Raw genomic sequence first — 23,289 nt, 5'->3', positions numbered from 1 at the left:
TGGCAAATTGTGATAGCAAGGGCAGTTCTGAATTTGGAATTTCTGAACTTTTGACAGCTCAATTTGCAAACTAAGTATTTAGAAAAAAATATCCCACACTGCTGCTAATCTACAGTCTATAATATCATTTTAGTAACATCAGTGCAAAATTCAGTGCTAAGGAAGGCATGACTAGCTATTTAATATATATTGTACATAATTAAAGACCTAGGTTGATATTTATATGACCTAACGACTGAGCTCATGTGGCATTACCCTGGTTTAGATGTTATTTTCCCCCAAATATGGGCCTTACTACTTAAAACAAGGGATGGCAATTCCCACAGATTGGCAGCATGGGGCATCTGTGTTAACAGGGTTTGCAAAATTGCTTGTGGAGGGCATAGGAAATATTCCTGAATAAGATTTCTACAGTTCTTTTGTAGGTCTTCTTTAGATATGGAGATATGCTAGTTTATCCTTCTTACTTGTTTAGCTTTGGTTTTAGCAGGCAAGATGGGAACTATGGCACTCCTCCTGTGTGTATCAGCTGGAAGTGGGCTATAGCTTGGGCCAAAGTGTAAATTGTCATGGAACTCTTGGAGAGTTCCTCAGCAAACCTTCCTGTTTGCTTCAGTACCTTATTCCACTGTCCTGGTTTCGGCTAGGATAGAGTTAATTTTCTTCCTAGTAGCTGGTATAGTGCTGTGTTTTGGATTTAGTGTGAGAATAATGTTGATAACACACTGATGTTTTTAGTTGTAACTAAGTAGTGTTTATACTAAGTCAAGGATTTTTCAGCTTCTCGTGGCCAGCCAGCAAGAAGGCTGGAGGGGCACAAGAAGTTCGGAGGGGACACAGCCAGGACAGCTGACCCAAACCGGCCAAAGGAATATTCCGTAGCATATGATGTCATGCCCAGTATATAGACTGGAGGGAGTTGGCCAGGAGGGCTGGATCACTGCTCGGGAACTAACTGGGCATCGGTCGGTGAGTGGTGAGCAACTGCATTGTGCATCACTTGCTTTGTACATTCTAATTCTTTTAGTATTATTATTGTCATTTTATTATTATTTTTATTATCATTATTATTATTTTCTTCCTTTCTGTCCTATTAAACTGTCTTTAAATCAACCCATGAGTTTTACTTTTTTTTTTTTTTATTCCCTCCCCCATCCCACTGGGTGGGAGGAGTGAGCGAGCAGCTGGTGGTGCTTAGTTGCTGGCTGGGGTTAAACCATAACATCCACCCAGAACTAGGAGGTTAGAAACAAAAGGGGCCCATTGCAGAGCACACTCACATACAGAGGAAACACATTATTGTTAAAAAAAAAGAAGTTGTTATAATGAGAAAGGAGCAACATGTTTGCAAACTCTGAAACTCTAAGATACCAGTACTTTAGGACATACACTGAAAGACAACACACAGAAAACTATTCCCATTCCAGCAAAATGTTGCAAACTGTTAAATAGATATACTGAACCTTAAAGAAAAGCAGTGATTAAAGCATCAAGGGAAGTTACTTATGCCAGTTTCGCAACGGAAAAATATTCTGAAGAAAACAAAAAGAGAGCTGAACTGAAAGAAAAATGAAGAGTTTAAGAATGGCACTTAAATTTGCTTGATCCTGACTCTTCTCAATTATATTCAGAATTGAGAGAGAATCATAATTCATACTCCCCCACACTAAAGACAACTGAAAATATCCCATTCCCCCATCTCTGGAAAATGACCAAGTCTTTCCCTTTAAAGGAGTAAGGACATTTCGGAAGAGATGGTCTTTCTTACACCAAAGTCCTAATTGAAAGAACATGGCATGACCTGAAGCAAAATGTTAATTAAAACCACTCTGCATTTCTTTTCCAAGCAAAGTCCTTTTGTCTGACTTTTATAGATTAATTTGACACACTCCCTTCCCTTGCCTGGAATTTTCTGGGGTTTTTTTGTTTATACTGTACAAAGCATGAAATTATTGTCCTTAATGCTTTGTTCTTTCTAATTGCATGAAATTTAGCAATATTTTGAAACATATTTGTAAGATGATGAAGGCCAGAGTTGACATATGAAAAACATATGGGTATGTCCATTTGCATGCACAAAACCCATATCCAGTATACATGAAAACTAGCACTGTAGTGGCTAATTGATATTTTGGCCTCAATGCATCTGTACTATCAATTAATACAACACACCTGCATGCTTCTGATGGAAAATCAGATTTGGAAGCACTACTTGTATAAACCACTCCATCATCATCCAACAAAAATATGTTCCTCTACTTGCAACACACAAGAAAGTTAGCTTTATTTCACAAGGCTTTAAAGAAAGCTCACTCTAAATATAGCGTTTTAATACTATTCCCTTTCTCTCTTAGGCCATATAGCCTTTTTTCTCTCCTTTTCAATTGAAAATTAGGAATCTGAAAGGATGTCATATCCCAACAGGCAACGCCACTGAAAATGAGATCCACTCTAATCCTATATTCTTCTAATCGCTCAGGTTCAAGGAGAAGATTGCCATTGTTTAGAGCACAGAATATTATCCCTGTACTTTCTCCCGTCCAGAAAGCTTCCCCATGTCTAATTTCAAAGGCACTTTTAAAGAAGTCAGCAGTAAAATCATCCAAAATGCATAAAACACAAAGAGATTTTTATTTTTTTTCCTGGAGGGCAACAAGATAGTGATACTTGAGCAGACCATTTTACACTCAGTATAACTTCTATACTTTCCCTTTTAATACATTGCCCACCAAAAGACCAAGCAATTGAGGAATTAAACCCAAATTTCCAGAAATATAACAAAACCACAACAATAACAAAACTGAAAAATATTTGAGGAGGAAGGAATATGCTCTTGCACAATCTTATTAGATTTACTAGATTATCAGAGATATTTCTAAATATAAATTACATACCACAGAGAAAAATCAGGTGGCTGAAGAAAAAGCACACACCTTGCCACCTCTATCCCTCCAGGAGGAGAAAAAAAGTGCTATCTCCCATGATGCAGCCTGAGCCCAAGTAGCAGCAATCACCTCCCAAGCAGTACCTTCAGCTGAGGCAGGGGGAATGCAGTAGCTTAAATAAGAACCTGGTGGTAAATTACATGTTTCTCTGTGGAGGAAAAAAGAGGGCTGGGGGAAGATCAAGGAATTATCTAGGAAAACATTTGCTTGGAGAGTTTAGAGTTTGGCTAATGGATTATCTTTAAAATACTTTTATATACTTAAACAGCTTTGAAATAAATGAAAGCTGTAAAACACTTATTGTGCTTAAACTGCATGGCTGGAAATTGCACTAGTTTGCATATTTTGAATAAAAATTACATGAAAGGTTACATCTGACGAATTAATTTCTCAGGCTTAATCTAAATTAGTTAAAGTGGAGAAAATAACTAAACTACTTGCGAATGTTTTGTCACACCATTCACTGTGAATTGTGGTTCATCTGTAGTTTACAGCCATGATATAATAAAAAGAATCCTGAATAAAACCTTTTTTCGGGCTATCTCCTGTTTTAAATTTTGGCTCAGAAAAATGAATAGAAGTTTAATTGAACATGTCCCTTATAATTTCTCCCTTCATAACAATTCCAAAATCAATCATAACAATTCCAAATCAAATAACATTCTAAAGTGCAGATATGTAATCAAATTGTTGAGATGTAAGTTAAGACTGGAAACAATTTTAATTTTACAATGACATAAGGGAATTAATAATTAAGAAAGAGACATGGAAATTTGTATTTTTTTTTTCTCTTCAGACTGAATAATTTCCAAGACCTAAACAGAATTTCTTACCATATTTACTTTCATGTATTCCTTTCTTAAGTCTTCTACATACATCTTAATTAAGAGTTATTATTAGTTTGGTTAAATTATGCTTTATGCTTAGGCAAAATTTTTGGAGGCCTAATGTTTGGAGATAACTAGTACACAGAACACCTGTTGTAGTCATGAGAGAAAAGTTTCATCTCTAATGAGTTCAATTGATTTTTGGCCAGAGTGATGGTAACAATTAAGAAAGCACTTTTTATGTCAGTGATTTTACTCAGGGTGATCAAAAATACTCAGATTCCCTGCTGAGGACACCTTCTGTCCTTCTTTTACATCCTTGAAAACAAAAGCTTTATTGAAAACAGGACCATTAGCAATCTGCTTGTAACTGAACTTCATCTGTATTTTGCTGGGTTAACTATTATAACAGCTTCTTCCCTGTGCCACCATTCACAATACGTAGCACCAGGGCAGTTGTTTGCCTGCCTGCCTTTTTCTTTATAAGGAAAGAGGGAGCTGGAAGGACAATCTTCTATTGTCCTGCAGTCGATGTCTTTCTCCCTTATTCCACAGTTCCAAGAAGTGAAACATAATGAGAAAGTATAAAGATAATAATTATTTAAAAGTGAGCTACTATGACAAAAAATACAGAGTAAATACAGATTATTTCCTAAACTATTAGCATTCCCATCTAACATCAAATTACAACAGTCTTTACAAAACAAATCTGCAAATTGTGCCATTTTTCCATAATTTATTTGCAATTAATCATTTCTAAACAACACAGATTTTCTGTTCTGAGCCTGTGAAATGGCTGGAAAAACACTTTAATTTCCAGACAGAAAACTCACCTTATAAAATTAAAAAGTTAATATCTCTTTTGCGGGCATGAATTGAGACAACAGGACATAAGGCAATTTATATGCTATATAGGTTATCTAGTGTAATAAACAAGTAATCCAACCAGTTACACTCAGCAAATGTAAGTGTGCAACAGAGAGATGCCAGACTGCACAAGAAGGTAACACAAGAGTCAGCAAACAGCTCCCTGGAAGACCTTTAAGTCTCTGTTAAATCTCTCAGCTGAGCTCTGCTGCAGCTCGGGAAACTTTAAAATGGTATTCTCCCCTCCTTCCTAAAGCCCCTGAACCTTAACACTGTGCAAGATAAAAAGGATCCTGGGCTCCAAAAAATGCCGTCTGTGACATCTTAGAATATATGAATGGCCATACTATTTCAGATCAAGAGTCCACCTCGCCCAGTATAATCTCTCAGCCTCCAAGCAGAAGCAGTTTACGGCATTTTCTGAGCTTCCTGTGGTTTGCCTTCTCAGTTACCCCAACGGGTATCTCTTCCAAGTACCTATTCAGTTTCCCTTAAAATCTGTGTTGTGAAAGTAAAAGGTACACATCTTTTGACAAGGAGTCCCACAGGTCTACTAGCTGCTTGTTTTATCTAGTCAAGCATTTGTATGAAGTACAGCAATCTCTTTAATGTGTGGCTCAATATAGTACTTTGTCTGTAGTGCTGAAAGGCCAGATTGACGAGAGTGCCTTTACCTTCACCTTATGTACATCAATGACTTGAAAATTTGTTCCTTCTTTCATGCTCTGATTGTCCCCTTCCAATTGTGCTCTTCCATCCATTTGCTCTGTTGTGACACCATACCTTCAAACTCAACAAAACATTAATCCAGCCCATCCTCTTCACTCTCGTCACAAAGTCACTTAAAAATTCACTTTGGTCTTTAATCTTTGACGTTGCTTTTTTTCTTTTTCTTTCTTCTTTCCTCCAAATCCCACATTTGGACCATTTCCAAATCCTGACGTTTTTCCCTCCAAAAAGCTCCAGACCTCTATCCTGTATCACTGTAAGTAAAACTTGATATCCAAAATGCCATGATTATCCAGCTTCATTGATGCAAATTCCTCTCGTCTGGCTTTCTTAACATCAGTGCTGCTTGGTCCAGTGCAAATAAAGTAAAGCCACAAAGATGCTAGGACAGGAGACCAGGTACACCACAGGAGCCACAGGTAGATGTGGAGGTGAAACATAAGGAAAAATCCTGTTCTGCCCAGACACCCTGGGCTCTAGGGTATGGCCAGCACAGATGGAGTCTTCAGGGACTGTTGCTGCCAAACTCCCATAGAAACCGTATAATAGGAAATTTTCAGAGGCTTGTGATACAGCCAAATTTAAGCAGATTGCTGACCCCGGGCTCTCCAGCTTCTCAAAAAGATAGTTATAAGATTTTTTTTTTTTTTAACCATTGGTTAAACAATATATTTTGCCTTAAATTTGTTCTTTGCCTACCGAAACTTTCCCAAAAAAATCAGCCTAAGGCTGATGCTAGCCATGGAGAATTCAGGTCCAATTATTTCAAGTTATACACTACCTTAAAAAAGGTCTCATAAAGGAATGTGTTAGGTAACTTTAATGACAGCCACCTCTGCCAGCTTCACCTATAACAACTTTTAACAATAACAAGAATCTTATCTTTTGTTTTCTCAGCAAAGGACCATCTTGGTTTGTGTTGTGTGACATTCTACAAATGGTTCATGCAGGCACTTCCAGATTAACTGCAAGCCAAGGTTTCAATGCAAATCTCTTCTGATCTCCTATTGCTAAACTGTTTCTAAATTAAAATAAAATCAGCAAGTTTGTTGTAAGTGCATTTTTAACTGAGCCTCATTGGTTGCACTCAATTACTGAGGGTCCTTAGAATCATAGAATAGTTTGGGTTGGAAGGGACCTTTAAAGGTCATCTAGTCCAACCCCCCTGCAATAAGCAGGGACATCTTCAACTAGATCAGGTTGCTCAGAGCCCTGTCCAACCTGACCTTGAATGTTTCCAGGGATGGGGCATTTACCACCACTCTGGGCAACCTGTTCCAGTGTGTCACCACCCTCATTGTAAAAAATGTCTTCCTTGTATCTAGCTTAAATCTACCCTCTTTTAGTTTAAAACCATTACCCCTTGTCTTATCGCAACAGGCTCTACTAAAAAGTTTGTCCCCATCTTTCTTATAAGCCCCCTTTAGGTACTGCAAGGCTGCTATAAGGTCTCCCCAGAGCCTTCTCTTCTCGAGGCTGAACAGCCCCAACTCTCCCAGCTTTTCTTCACAGGAGAGGTGTTCCATCCCTCTGATCATTTTTGTGGCCCTCCTCTGGACCCACTCCAACAGGTCCATGTCCTTGTTATGTTGGGGGCCCCAGAGCTGGACGCAGTACTTCAGGTGAGGTCTCATGAGAGTGGAGTAGAGAGGCAGAATCACCTCCCTTGACCTGCTGGCCATGCTTCTTTTGATGCAGCCCAGGATACGGTTGGCTTTCTGGGCTGCGAGTGCACATTGCCAGCTCATGTCCAGCTTTTCATCCACCAGTACCCCCAAGTCCTTCTCCGCAGGGCTGCTCTCAATCCCTTCATGCTGCAGCCGGTACTGATACCCCCCAACCCTGGTGCAGGACCTTGCACTTGACCTTGTTGAACCTCATGAGGTTCATATGGGCCCACTTCTTGAGCTTGTCCAGGTCCCTCTGGATGGTATCCCATCCCTCAGGTGCGTCAACCACACCACTCAGCTTGGTGTCATCTGCAGACTTGCTGAGGGTGCACTCGATCTCACTATGTCATTGATGAAGATATTGAACAGTACTGGTCCCAATATGGATCCCTGAGGGACACCACTCATCACTGATCTCCATCTGGACATTGAGCCATTGATCACTACCCTCTGGATGTGACCATCCAACCAATTCCTCATCCACCAAACAGTCCACCCATCAATCCTTAGAATAATATAGTACAGTAGTGTCTGTTTTCCTCTAATTTCTGTAGGGAATGATGAACTCAAGAAATTCTAAACATTAAAAGAAGTATTGAAGGTACTTTGTTTAGGTTTTTTTCCTCCCTTTGCAACAGATTTGAGGGGTGTGAAGCATTTCTCTTGGACACTGAGTATAATTATAACTAATCATTTCCTTCTTTCTCCTCAGAGCAACATTCATTAACTTCTCTTCATTTTAAGGTAGTTGGCTGACACAATTCAAATGTAATTACTCTTTCTGCATGATAAACTCCAGTCCTGTGAGCAAATATGTCTCATTTTCAAGTTTGGCTAGACAGCAGCAGTGTAATAAAGACCTTTCCACCCCTGGTGCACTCTGTAGCTTTTGAAATCTTTCCTAGGTGACAAAACAGCCTCCCCTACCATAGAACTTTCTCATAACATCCTTATTAAATAAACACCTAATCCCTAAAAACCTGTAAACTAATAAACTGGCTGCCAATTATAATGACTTCTCCTGTCAGAATTGTTTGACGTGCAACCACAGCAAGTAACCGGCAATGTTGATTGTGACTTTCAAATTAAGGTTTACTAGGCAAGGATGAGAATTGTCACAGCCATTCTAAATACATTGTAGTTTTTCTCCCACCGAGTAAAAATTTCCAGTCTCTGAATGGTTGTAGTAATCTAATGTGTATGATCACTAGATACAACTATCCAGACAGCAAATTCTGACAGGGTTGCTTGTGCTGTATAAATTCACACCTTGGCTTACTATGCACTACTTCCCTGCCCAGATTCAAACTAATACAGCAGTATTAAAGAAGAGTAGAATTCTTCTTTTAACTCTTACTTCTCAATAGCATATCCAAATGGGAATTTCAGTACTCTAATTCATCTTTGGATAGCCCTTAGCAACTGAGCAAAATAGAGAGCTTTGCAGTATTGGGGGGAGCCACTTTCAGTACACCTCAGAAATACTCAGACTGTCTTCCAGAAGAAGGAGGCCAAGCAAAGACAGGGGGCATCTCTACGCAGTCGCATTTTCAGGCTGTTAGGAGGCAATTAAAATATCCTGATCATAGGCTGCCAAAGCACAAGCACTAACAGTTGCAACTCCCTCAGGAAAATACGTCAGAAGCAGAAGATTTCTCAGACACAAGGCCAAGAGCAGCATTTGACAGATACGCTCAGTCTGCAAGAGTCAGATGAAGGGAATTATGAGAAACAGTTTATGCCCTGTAAAACCAGCAACTTAGCCATGCTTTTCCTTCCAAGAGTTTTAACCCATGAACCCCAGTAGCTGTTCACCTCTTTCTTGCCCAAACTGAGATAGGTGTCAGGCAGGTATCAAGCATGTGCCAACTGCAGTTTCTTTCAATGAGGGCTACAAGTGATTAGCACATCTCTATTAGTATAGATGTATGAGTTAAAACCCCAAAGTAAAGAAATCAGTGGCGGTAACCTAAAAAATAAACAGACAATTCTAATGATGAATAAATTACCCCCCCAATACATTAAAAAGAACAAAATTGGCAAAAATACTTCAAATAAAATTAGCACCGTAAAATGAAGCAAACACTGCATTTTAACTTCACTGCTGAGGAAGGGCCCAGTTTTGAGCTGGACCTATTTTATACATCCCATTTATTTCTTAAGTGAGTGAATTTTGCATCCACTTTTTCTAGGAAATTCTAAGCAGAGTGCAAAAGGATCAATCTTGTTCAAGTTCTGTTGCACCAGTGAAGGGTGCGGCTATTAGTACAGTTAGTTCAGCTTTCACATACCATGAACCTCTTAACAGAATCATATTTAAAATAAAAGCACTGTGATCCTTACAGGGATACTACCAAAGAAGTAGTAGACACCAGGGATGCATTTGTTACAACATGGTTACAAGGACAGATAATTCATTGATATTTAATTATAATGCTTTGAATCAAAGCTGGCTGGCTGACTGTAAGAATATAAACCTAATCCTAAAACATCACAAAAACTGTTGGCTGACAGCATTCAGGGTTCTTATTTTGTCTGGGTTTTTTTAACTAAATTGAACAATATGTCAGAGAATTCTCCAGTTACCTACTTGAACAGGCAACATTCAGAAGAAGTTGTACACCACCACACACAGAATTCACCTTCATTGCTTATTTAAACCAGAAACTCAGAAGAAACTGCACATTGCTTTTAATCAGTCAAGATACAGCTCTGAGCGAGCACCATGGAAATAGAAAAAGGCAAAATAGAGTGTATTTGCATATATCACATGAAATTAGGCTGTGTTGCAGCATGTAGTGTACGCATATGCATTGAATGTCAGCTGAGTTATATTTTTCTCAAGGTGACATTGGTGCTTGTCTTGCCAAATTTGATACAATTGACAAGTGTTTTCATGTAAGGGGGGTCTATCCCTCCCATCACCTTGTCAAGCTGAGTGAAGGCAAACTCTAGCATATTCCTTCCTCAAGTGAAGAGGTAGTTTCAAGTCATTAAAAGTCACAAAGTTACACTGTAGCAATGTGCCATGCATAGTAAATCAACTTGGTCAATGCTGTCATCCTTGGGTCTGGTGAAGGCTCCAGCTCCCAGCCCTCTCAGCTCCCATGCAGACTCAGCCCTGGAACCTGGGTAAACTCCGGACTTGTTTTTTTTTAATGTATCTCTCAAATTTTCTTGAGAACTGTAAATATCACTTTGGCCAATCTCACTGCTGCTTGCTTTCTCATTAGACAAGTATCTAACAGCTCTTTTTTACCCAGAGTATTCCCAAACATAAGAGAGTGATCAATGCTGTCCTGGTGTCTGCTTTCCCTGCAGCTGTCTCCATAATGATATTGTCTTTCCTAGCGATAGTGGTAAACAACTTAAACGGAAAAATACGCTTCTTATACAACACCTTATGTATCTTAGATTTTAATTTTTCACAGCAGAAGACTGACATCTATCATGGGCATGCTTACAGAGTGCCACAGAAGATATGAAAGCAAAATTATTGTAAAACATTTTTATGAAAGAAAAATAATCCAAAATACAATCAATTTTAAAAGAGGTCTGGAGAGACGCTATCACTGGTCTTTGCTTCAGTTATATAATCTTACCAGGCTGAAACTTTTGGCTTGAAGCTAAGTCCCTTAGTGTTATTATGTGATGATGGTAAGTATGATTGAGAATTCCAGCTAGATACCATCGTGCTGTTTCGTGTGCCCAGTGAGGTGTTCCTTAATTGGATTACGTTGTACAGCGCAGATTCTAAACTAACGGAGCAAATTTATTTCCCTTTAAATAGCTATTTGATTAACAACTTCGCTTGTTTTTAGGTTTAAGGCAGCATATATCTACACAATAATAGTAATATTAAATAAGGTACCCTTAACAAAATATTAAAGTCAAGCAAAGTGTTAAACCATGGACTCAAGGGGGATTCCAAATATTATAGTGTCTCCATTCTACATGGAAAAGAGGAAAATTAATATTACCAAATTTCATGTTATTTTTATTATTAAGTATCTAAAAGCAGCTAAGGCTCAGATTTTTTAGTGAAAATAAATATATAAATATTTATATAGCCATTTATATAAATATATAAAATATCTATATATCCATATAGTGGTGGATGACAGAAACCTTTACTGATAGACTATCCTGATTCCAGGTTTTTCATCTGTTGGCTCTATCTTGTAAAAACAGTACTTTTAAAAACTACGTTCTCTAACTTTTAAGAAAAATAGAAAAAACACATGAAATATCTTAGTGCTCTGAAACTATTTGAGCAATAAAACCTAAGGACACATAAGCAATGTAAATTCTACCTATAATGAAATATAAGACACTTTTTTTTGGTAAAGTATGTACTTGGGCTCTTTTCTGATTTTTGTAGTTTTAGAAACATTTTCCTCTGCTGATACTGGTAAGATTCACACTACCAAGAAAAACGATAGGGCTATATTGAGAAGAAGACATACCAAATAAACTTCATGTTACTACATAGCCAAAACAATGAAACTGTAAAAAAGGTTAATTGCTCCATATAGTTATCTAATTTCTTTCAAATGAAGATACTTTTGTATATATATACTCTGGAAAATAATCTCAATAAACTTCTAAAATGGACTAGTAGAATCACATTAAACTGCCCTGCACATAAGTGTTTATCCTAACTAATTGTGGAAGCTAATTATGATAAACTGAATAAAGCTATTTTATTTCTGAATAAGAATATGTACACTGTACTTGAATGTCACTGAGTTAATCTCCTTTATTGCATCTTGTTTTCTTGAGTTCTCACATTTAAGAAAGATATTTGGTTTTAAAAAAATTTATAAAATGAAGGATGTGATTTTTAAAATAAACTGTCCTTTGAATAACACATTTTCAATTAACATACCCTAAGTTAAAGCACACAGTTTAAGAATGCTGAATTACAGTCTTGATAAAACTCTACTTGAATTCGTCTGTATACGTCAGATGGTCTTAATTAATATGCTATTTGTTGATGTGTAAGATGTTAAATTATTCTGTTAACCAGAAAGAAAAAGGACATTCTATTGTGCATTTGCAAATGTCAACTTTTAAAATAATGAACCCATATTTCTGAATTTCAGCTTGTTTTTCACTCCAGTTTGAGAACGATGAAACAATCCTTCTTCAAGATTTATAACAACAGCTGTGTGAGTTACGAAAGCACAGAAGTGTCATTTGGAGTACATGAAGACTATAACTTTGCCTCACTCTAACTTCAAAACAGCTGAGCATAATTTGCTTAATTTTTTCTGAAGACTGGACATTGTAGCTGAGGTCAGGCATAGAAAGTGTCAGGCAAAAATCTCTCTCAGAAACTTATGAGCAGATATATCACTCAGTTAGAAAGACTTCAATGTTCATGACAAACTGATAATGCAGCTGGATTTTAGTGGAAATTTCAAAGGTAAAAATCACATAGTATTATACGGAAATATAATTTGCTACACCATGACTCCACCATCTGGAAGGAGTCATGTTACACCAGCTTTTCCTGTTTCTTTTCTTTTTTTCATCAAAGCAATATCAAATCATTTTGACATCATTCTTACATCAGGACAAACAAAAAAAGCATTTATTGTGTTCTCCCATTTGGCAATGTTTGGTGTAATTTAATGAAGTGCTTCATGAGGCTGCATATTCATGAAGACTCACAACCTTCAGCATTTGTACCCCATCCTAGAAATACCTTCTGATTTATTCCACCAAACACCTTTGTTCCTGCACTGAATTCTACTTTCTCCTGTGTCAAGGTGCACATCATACTGTAAGAGCAAGGTTATTTGAAATCAATAATGAATCAATTTCTAGTCAATATCTAAAAGCATAAAACCAAAGAAAGAACCACTATAGTCAAAGAGCAATGTGAGTGGGTGGTAGAAAAGCAGCCAAAGAGCTTAGTTCTGGGGTCTGGACCAGCAGGCAGAATGCAAATAAGAGAAGGGAATAAAACGTGCAGAGCGTCCATGTTCACGGCTGATGCAAAAGGAAACAGGTCTAAAATGAAACGAAGATAAAACCCGGTCATCCCTTATGGTAGCAGGGAGAATTCCGCTTTCTATTATCCAATCGATACTGGGAATCAATGCAAAATACCTCCATGAATATAGAAATCAGCTCTAGCTTATGTATCTTTCCAGCTTTGTTAATGTTAATTCAGTAAACATGGCAATGGGACATAGATGTTTTTGTTGTATTAAGCATTTGGTTTTTAAAATACTTTCATACTAGAGAATAGCAAATGTTATATTGCTATGTAATTGAGTCAGCAAATGCAGCTTTTTGTCCTGGGAGTAGCATAAACCATTATTGATTTTCTTAATTCCATAACAATTACTTTCACAATGATGTCTACCAACTCTTGATTTATAATTTATCAACAACTAAATAAGAGGTTTTCAAATTTGTGCTATATTGGTTAGATTGGATGCAAACCACATGGTAGTGTTATAATTTACTTATTAAGTGACTAACACAGTCAGGTTTCTCATAGAAATACTAGTTACTGATTAATTCCAAATTAATTTTCCACAATAATTCACTGAACTTACAGTCTTTTTGTCCCATGAATGTTACTGCCAGTAAGTGTCTAGAAAATTTCAGAAAAGCAAAAGAAAAACAGAGGGAGTTGAGACACAGCTAACCTGCATTTGGTTCTTTACTTCAGAGAGTCTTTGAGAAATGTTTTCCGCCTGTAACCAGAGCTGCCAACTCTCATGTTTCCATCAAGATTTATAAAATTCCTCCCACAAACACCACAGCTCTTGAAATCAAACGCATACCCAGGAACATCCTCTTTCATTTAAAATGAAGGTCCTCTTCAGCAAACTGAACTTCAAAATCAGAAGACAAAGAAAAATAAAAGATGTCTTATCTTTAAACATTTTATGAAGTTAAGCTAAACTGAAGATTTGAATAAGGAGGGATAAAGGTGTTACTCTTCTGCAAGATCATGGTTGTCAGCTGTGATTGGGATAGCTGTACATTAATACTCAGGTAAACTAAAAGTATGTAAACACAGCTTAAAACCAGCTGCAGCTGCAGTAGAAGCAGGAATCAAGTAAAAACTCTACAAATGATTTATATTAACCTGACACGCTAAAAATTGTTGAAATGCAAAAGTCACGGGTGGCAAATGGGAAAACCACAAGATAATGAAAAATAAGGGAATAAGATGTACAAAATGAACAAACTTCAAGGATTTATGAGAACAAAGAGACCATTTACCAAGAGTTAGATGTGCAAGTTAAAGCAGATTACAGTCATCCTCAGCAATTCGCACTTAAATAGCAAAAACTTCCAGGTCTTCTATATCTTGGCCATAAGAAAGACACTCTTTACCTAAGAAATAATTAATTCAATATAAGAAACACAAATGTGTTTGTCCTCTGTATAAGCCCTGCCTGCTTTTGTTTGCAACTATTTCCTGAACAATGCCTTCCCTGTTCCATTTTCTGGGTTCTGACATAAAGTCCAGATTTGTGTCTGATTTGTCCCAGTTCTACTTTTATTTAATAGAGTATGAACCAACAGCAGGATCAGATTTTGATATGCTAATTGGATTGGGTTGCTATCTTAGATGATTGCTAACTCAGAATCATCAATATTGTGTAAAGATCTTGCACAACATTTGCTCTTTCTTTTGGAGTTAAAATACTTCTGCTCTTGCCAAGTAAGACTCCAGATTGCAATATGCCTGATCTATGAGTCCACATCAGTGTGCTAGCTTGTAGGACACAAATGAACATTACCTATTAACATGTAGAAATTTAGAGACCTTCATAGTATGAAAATTCTTTCTGCACACTTTGGCCCAGATTCCAGCTCTCAGTTAGAAAGGTGCAGCTTGTCTCGTGTTTTAAATTCTTCAGTGGGGCGAAGTTACCATTCCAAGCTAAAGCAGCCCCTGCCAGTTTCAGTTTAGCTGTAGCCCATAGGGAGAAGGCTGTTCTAGGATGAAGTATTCCTAAGTGATATGAATCCATTAGCTAAGTAAAATAGGGCTATGGCGTTTCTTTGCATTGTATACAATTACTACATGTGTAACCAAATTTAAATTTCCCTCAAAGTAGCAAAGATATTAATCTAATCTATGTGGGGATGCTCCTTACTTTTTCCACAAATAAATGGTGTTAGCCAAGTGTTTTTGACAGACACCAAAAGGATAAAAGACTAGGACAATAATTCTAGGATAGAAAAACATACCATCACTTCAGGCTTTGAGGAAGTATTAACCTCCACCAACTGAACTTTTTGCCTGTCAAAATCAAGAAAAACATCACATCACATATTTAAATATGACACATTTAAGAAATAAAAAAAGAGAGAAACACTTAAGATCGTTATCTGAGTCTTATGTGAAGTTCAGAAATACTTTCTGATCAATGGTTTTCAAAATAAGATCAAGGCTATGGTTAGGTACAAGTTAATCTACCACTTGCTAAGCTAAATAAAAAGCTAAGTACTTAAACACTAAATGAAGAACAGAACTGCTTTGCACATGATGTTATGCCATTGCACTGTTTCAAAAAAATGGCCTGATGTAATACTACAAAGTCTTTAAACAAAGAGGAATAGCCTGAATGTAAGTAGCCGTATATCTCCTCTCAAACTAATAGACTAATTCAAGACTTGTCTCACAGAACTGTGTTTTTCTTTCTTAATTTCAGATTCTTATTGTTCAGAAACACATGGGCTTATATCAGAGCATGGCCTGAGTTATATTCCCTGCTGTGTCTGCTGGAGATCGACCAAATCACTGTCCCCATGTAGCCACTTTTTTTTCTTCTTGTCTTATTCTACCTTACCTATTCAAACTGTGAGCTCTTCCTTGCAATGACTCCCACTCCTCCAATGGGTTTGTAGAGCAGCAGCACAACAGGGTCTGAACCTAATTTGAGTATCCTATATTAGCATACTAAACATGTTAAAAGCACTTCAAACAACGCATCTTAGAAAAAATCCAAAAGGCAGAAAAGATACAGATGAATATTTATGACAAATACAGAAAACTCCTTAGGAGACCTGGTGAAACACTGTGCTTGTTCATTTCAAAGGGTCCAGAGCAGCTGATTTGATTCACGATTTCAAATTGTTCAGCGCTCGCAGTGGCACTGCTTTGTCTAAAAATTCCAAAAGCTGCTTATTAGTCCAGCTTTGTACTGAAATGTCAGAGCTCTTCTGGTAGAAGTATGTGCAGAAGCACAGACGAAAAACACTGGACCATTTTAGGAAGCTGGATGACAATTACTGCATTATAGAAAGCCTTCTAAAAACAAAAAAAAGAACGCTTAGGATTTAGCCACAAAGAAGAGACCACAGCAGATTTGTAAACAATACTTCAAAACAGGATGAAAATTTGTGTAGTTTTTTAAACATTTCAGGCACCATAAAAATGCATATCCAATATTTTGTTGCTATGACCTTCTCAGCCATCTATCAACACACATATCCTCACAAAGACAGAAAATGGCACATTGAAGAGATCGGTTATAGTTTCAAGCTTTCAGCCAAGAGTGAAACTCCTCATGGCTCCATTGTTTCCATGGACATAAATAACATAAAACCATATCATAAGAAAAGTTATGACAAGTGTATGTTACTCAACAAATGCTAACATGACTCTGTTAGGTACTGGTCTACAAGGCAGTACTTGGTGACACTGTTTATAGGTGTTGTTTAATAAGATAAACAATTGAGATGTGATTTTTTTTCTTTTTTGTTAGTTATGAAATGGAAAAGGTATAAATTGGTTAAATCTGTGGTGAAAAAGCAATGAGAAAAACTTACAAAAAGCCTTAAATAGCTTTAAAACAACTTTTTGACCTCTAAGTAAATCTTTAACCACAATAACTATTTTATTTTCCATTTGTAGGGATTATTGAAAATGAGCTTTACAAGAAATCCTAAATTAAGTGGAAAGTAAAATTACCACTGGGCTGGTGTCTTCTGCAGTATCACCAGTAAGAATATGCAACAAGAACTTATTAGTTCATTTTTATTACACTGTGGATTTTTCACCAGAGATTTGTAAAGTCACTGTTTGTCTCTTCTATGGCTCTGCTATGACCCCAAAAAGTTCGAAGAAAGATTCAGACATCATGGATAAATTTTTTTGGTTCTCTTTAAATCTCAATTTCAAAAATTAACTCAGCCCACATTCTTAGAAGAATTAATGGAAAGTACCAAATATCTTTAAAGATCTAGCCTTTATTTCCTTCAGAATCCCAGTCTCATTGAAAGTCTTAAGTACTTCTGATTTTTTTTCCCCAGAAAGACCTCAGTATGTTTGGCTGAGATGCTCAGTGATATGCTAGTAAAGAAATAACAGATTTTTAAGGATTATACCTAAACTACTTTGGTCTTCAAAACCGTTCCGTGTATATTAGCAGTCTTTTTATATTCATTTTAGCTAAACCTACCATCATCAGTTAATAGTTAAAATAGAATTAGCGAAGACAGTGATGAATGCATACAGGTATAAAGACATAACTTGGGAGAAGCTTATACTTATTAGCAATCAGTAGCGAAATATGAGAGAATAAAGTCTTTCCTCATTCTTTCTCTTGGGAAATCCTCATCTGCAAAATGCCTCAATATTTCATAAAACTTCTTCACCCTAACCTTCTTTTTGACAAAGATTATTTGAACTAGGATATGGGCTTTTACAAGCTATGACCAAATACCCACATTTTTTAATATACAGAGTTATACCAAACCTCACTTAATTTGCATAATTCTAAACTTTTTTTTCCAAATTCTTGCTTTCAGAGGAGGAGCTAAAAGGTAGGAAAAGAAACAGCTGGATACAAGGGTATCAGAAATAGAATCAGTTTTTTCAACAGTATATTAATCATTTCAAAGAAGTAATAAAGAGCTTGAAAAGAGTACGAAAGTGACCTTCTGACATGATAAAAAGGTAGCCAGGTTCTGGGAGAAGGGCACACTGCTCTGTGCAGCAAGAGAGCGCTTTTTCTTTTCTCATCACAGCTCTCCAATCACAAGTCTCCTTAGGCCTGCAGCAAAATGCTTCTTGGAGCTTGTTTCTCACTGAATTGGATACAAGTGTTTTCATAAGCTAAATTTGCTCTGTTCTCTGTGCAGTTCTAAAGTTGCTGGTCCTGCTGCCAATAAAACAAAATATAATGAAAGCTCTCTAGAGACTTTATAGAGCTGGAGGCTCCAGAGAGAAAGAAGGAAGCACTGTTGCTGTTTTACAGAAAGAAAAACAGTGGTATGGAGAATGAAGTGACTTCTCAAAAAGCACTTAGCTAGTGGTAAAACTAGAAATACAGTGAAATAAACACTCATGCAGAACAAATGTAGAAAAAAAGAGAGTAAAATAGAGACAAGGATAATGTCTTCCCTCCTCACCCCCCTTTACAAAATAACATCCACTTCTACAATCTTTAAATACTAGAAGGATGTTTGGGGAAATCTGAAGCATAAATTCAATCCCTTCAGTCATTTCAGTAAGTCATCACTCTTATGGTAGCTCTGCCAGTTCAGCTCACTCCTAACCTACTGCATTCTTACCATGATGTTGAATTGGCTATTGTAGTAGTCTAAACAAAACATTCTTCCAGTCGCCTTCCTTGGCTTATGGCCCCATCATTTATTATGCTATAGCAAGCAGCGTTAGGAAGGTAAACAGCTCAGCTTAATTCTGTCTTGTTTAAATTGGCCCTTGAAATGGGCAATACTTAAAAATTCAGCACTTAGTACTTAATGAAATATTTTGTTTTATGGTTTGACCCTTATCTCTACAAACTTCTTGATTTATACAGAGCGCTGCAAACTTATGAGAGAGAAGATGTTTTCTAAGGGCTAACACAGGATTCTCACAGAAAGATAGCAGTAAGTTTGGCTGACAAATCAACGTCTAGTAGGGCTGACATGCCAGACTGACTACTTGAATGGGCCCACAAAATTACCTGTCAACTGACTCCCAAAGGGCCTTCCCAAGAAGGGACAGCTCAGCCATTAAAACCATGGCATTCCCAGTTCCCAGGCACTTTCTCCCATATGTGCTGGAAGTGTCACATGTTTAGAATCAACAGATGAATTTTTTGTACGATGAAGACTCATCTGTTTGCAAGCTGGAGCCAGGAAATACATTTTGTCTTGTCCATGCCCAAAGGCGTTAGTTGGTTTGCCACAGCAAAGACTTGTCTAGCCTGGAGTTGTCTGTCCAAGATGGAAATTCAGCAAACAAGAGGGAAATGTTGAGGTAGAAGAGTGGGAGGACTGGTTTGTGAATGTCAGTGTCTCGCAGGGCTTGTGGTTCCATTTGGCTGACTTCAGCTCTCAGGAGAAGAGGGGTCGAGGGCATTGGCGGTGAAGGCTGGATTCCAGGAGGAGGATTACAATTTACCTCCCAACTAGACTGGATAGTAGCCAATGCAGTGCTGCATCAGACTCTTTCATGTTGAGGAGACCATGGGAGAATAATCCTGAATTTTCTGTTTTTGAACTTGAACTTCAGCCACAGAGATTTTGTGTGTTTCATTTCACATTGTTTCCCAGAGTCAAGCCACAATCATAGAATAATATAGGTTGGAATGGAACCCTAGATGTTAACTGGTAAAACCCGCATGAAGTTCCATATGAAGTTCTTACAAGAGAAATCCTTCGCCAGCTTGCTCCTTCCTTTGACAGCCCCTTTGCAGCTCCAATCCAACTGCAGCTCTAGGCTCTGTCTCTCTACCAACCCCAACCCTAACCCTAGGCAATGATTGAGCCGTATGGGAAGCCCCATAGCCCTCCCCCACATGAAGAATTTCTGAAGGGAGAAGTCTACTTGCAGACTGCCGATTTCTTTGGCAGCACCTTTACATCCCCACTTCACCTATAGCTCTACACTTGGTCTCTCACCCAACCCCAGCCCTAGGCTAATACATGTGCTGAGCCTTAGCCCAAGTTCCACAACCTAGTCCTGCATGAAGAAGTTCTCAGGGGACAACTTATTTGGGAGCCTCCCCCCTCCTTTGGCAGCCCATTTACAGCCTCATTCTACCTGCAGCCCTAAGCTTTGTCTCTCCTCTTTTCACCACCCTAATCCTAAGCATTGGCATGAACTAAACCTTAGGTCAAGCCATAGCCTAGTCCCACATGAAGAAGTCCTCAGTGGACAATGTTTTTGGCATCCTCACTCCAAATGATGCCGTAAGCTTAGTCTCTCTGCCATCCCCAGTCCTAAGCATAATCCTTGACCTTAGGTCAAGGTATGGGCTGAGCCTTAGCCCAAGGTCCCCATCCCTGCCGCACTTGATGAATTTCTGCAGGGAGAGGTCTTTCTGCAGCTTTTCCTTTCCTCTGGCAGCTTTATTGCAGTCCCACTCCAACTGGAATGCTAGGCTTTGTTTCTCTCCCATCCTTAATCCTAAGCCTAGCCTTTAGCATCAGCTTAGTTTTAGCCTAAAACGCCCATCTCCAGCAGAGTTCCACATGAAGAAGTTTTCAGGAAATGACTCTTTGGCAGCATCACCCTTCCTTTGGTAGTCCTTCACTACTTGAAGCAGGACCATATATACACTCTTCAAATTTACTTCACTGTTTGAAATGAACTTGATGTGATATTTTAAGAAAGTGTAACCAATCCTATACTGCCATTCATAATATATCAGGATATTGATCCCACAGTTCCTTAGTGGATTTGCAAAGTTCCAAGGAGGTTACTATACCATTATTAGTCCCTTAAATGCCAGTTTTTGCTTAAATAGTGTCTACACAGTCTAGGAGAATGCTGTTAGTCATTATCTTTTCAATAAATGGTGCTTTGGTCAGAGCTAAGTTTTTTTCCTGAAGAAGGACCTCAAGATATTCAAGGTCACTAGGTTATATTTTTTTGACCCGTCCTTATTCTTTCTAACTTTTGGTAGAAACAGATCTCTAGACAATAATGTGATGATAATCATCATAATAATTAGTCAAAGCTTTTACTCTTTAAATAGTTGTGAAATATAATAGATGCTCTTTTAGCATAAAATCAGCTCAGTTCAAGTGAAGCCAATGAAGTTATAAACATATGCCAGCTGAGGAACTGACATATTGTTAAGATTTTATGCAGCATTTCATAAAATATAGGTAATAGTCTGTTACAAAGGCACTTTGAGATTCATTTTTCAGGCAGTTTCAGAGCCCTTTTGCATCTATGGATGAAAGAGGTTATACAGTAGGGTGATTAAATTTCATTCTGTATTTTGACTCAGTTTTGTTAAACATTGCCATTTTTTACAGTTCAAACCAATTGCTCTATACCAAAGTCTATGTTTGATAGTAATCAGCCTAGACTGTCAAATCTAGTTTAATTTCCAAGAAGGCTGGGATGCCCAGGATCACTGTTGGCTAGGTCCCATCTGAATTCTTAGGACACAGTTCCACAGACAGTTAAAACAATTTAATTCCAGGCTCCCAGCTCCCAATCTTCCCTGACCCCCAGCCACAGGTTCCCCACCCCCACCCATGCACTAGCATTGACATTCAGTCAATGACAGTGAGAACTGATTCAGATTGACCAGTGAGGAAAATCTTGTTCATCTTGGTGAAGAATTGAAAAGAAGAAAAGCAAATTTAAAATATTCAATGGTCTGAAGAGCCTGCATACTTTTAAAGGAAAACTTAGCAGATGTATTTTCGTTTAACAAGAATAAAATATTTTTCCCTTCAAGATGAAAACAGTCTCTGAAAATATCCAAGCCCATTCTAGTTGAAATGAAAAGTAAAATAAATCAAACAAAATAGCCTCAGGTAGTTATTCAACATGTAGAATTTTAGCCCAAAGAATTTTCAAGTTCAGCAAATTTAAAAACAATTTGACACAGTTTAATTTAACAAGAAATGTCAGGCAACCTGGACAGTCAGCAGTATGGGCAGCAGTACCAGCACTGTCCTTCATGTTTTCATTTTTGCACTGAACATGAATGTAATTTATGAGAACCACCACTTGAATTTCTTGATTTTTGTATATGGACCCTATTACAACCACATCTGAACTGAATTATTTTTATTATTGAATTATTGAGATTGACAACAATCTCAAACCCATTTCACTACTGCCAATACTTTGTAAAATCAACAATTAAAGGGAAGAGGCATCATTATCTCGCCTAGTGAAAAACTGTTTCTTAGTGGAAATTGTTTTGACCTTTCTCCAGCATACTGCAGTATGTCATATTTATATTCAACATTGTTGAGATCAGGACAATAAGCCATCTGCAAAGAAGAGAGTAAAGATTACTGTATGCTGAAGGAATTTAAAAAGCCACACAATCCATTCTTCCAAATTTCTCTGAAAGTCTCCTTGACAGGTGTTGGAGATAGTTGTTTATTACCTTCAAAGGGAGAAACAAAGGTGCTTATTTTCTGTAATGATATTAATCTAAAAACGTCGAAGACATCTGTGTGCATTGTAAGGGCATATTTCCACTTAGCTCAGTGGACCCATGATTCAGAAAGTTAACCTTAACAGGTTGAAGGAAGACTTTGTGGATGGTTTGGAGATCATACTTGAGCAGGTACCTGAACTGGACACAGCCCCAGCGTGAATCTGTAGGCTGTGCAGCCAGGACTGTGTCACACCATGTGACCTCACATCCTTCCCTGGAGCAGGTTACAGCACCAGCTCTTAACCAGCTCCCTAGCTGGTGATCCATGGTGCACCTTCTCTCTAAGCATGCTGGCATGTGCCTCGTACAATCAGGCCTGATATGTTATGTCCAGCATACGGGCTCCCATAGAAGCAAAAAGGCATAATCTCATGACAGAAATGGGGGATTTATTTTTGTTGCCAGTAAGGTGGGAAAGCTATAATCCAGACACTCTTACTCTTGCCTGGATTTGAAACTTTGTTTCCTCTTTTTTTTCTTCAAATTCAATGTTTTCTCTAAAAGGTTGCTGTCATGGTGCTCTGATACTTATGTAGTTTCAGGACCACAGGTTTCAGGATCACAGGCCGCATTTTTGATACTTGAGGTCTCTAGAGTGTGCATAAAGAACCTTATTCCAAAAATAAAAAGACAGTTGTACAGAAGGAGCAGAATCATCAACCTCTGTCTTCATCTCAGGTCTTTTAAAAGACAGATGTTTTTGATCTTGAACACCACTGGGATCAGATCGCTGAATGGCTTGAAAAGGGAGACTGAGACTTTGAACTTTGGTCACCAAGACCGTATGTGAAGCCAGAGCAGAGAACAAAGAAGAGGTACGTGTGCCTAGGTAGTGTCAGTAACC

The sequence above is a fragment of the Gymnogyps californianus genome, chromosome 4 (assembly GCF_018139145.2).
Source record: "Gymnogyps californianus isolate 813 chromosome 4, ASM1813914v2, whole genome shotgun sequence".
Lineage (NCBI taxonomy): Eukaryota > Metazoa > Chordata > Aves > Accipitriformes > Cathartidae > Gymnogyps > Gymnogyps californianus.
This window is presented reverse-complemented; position numbering follows the sequence as displayed.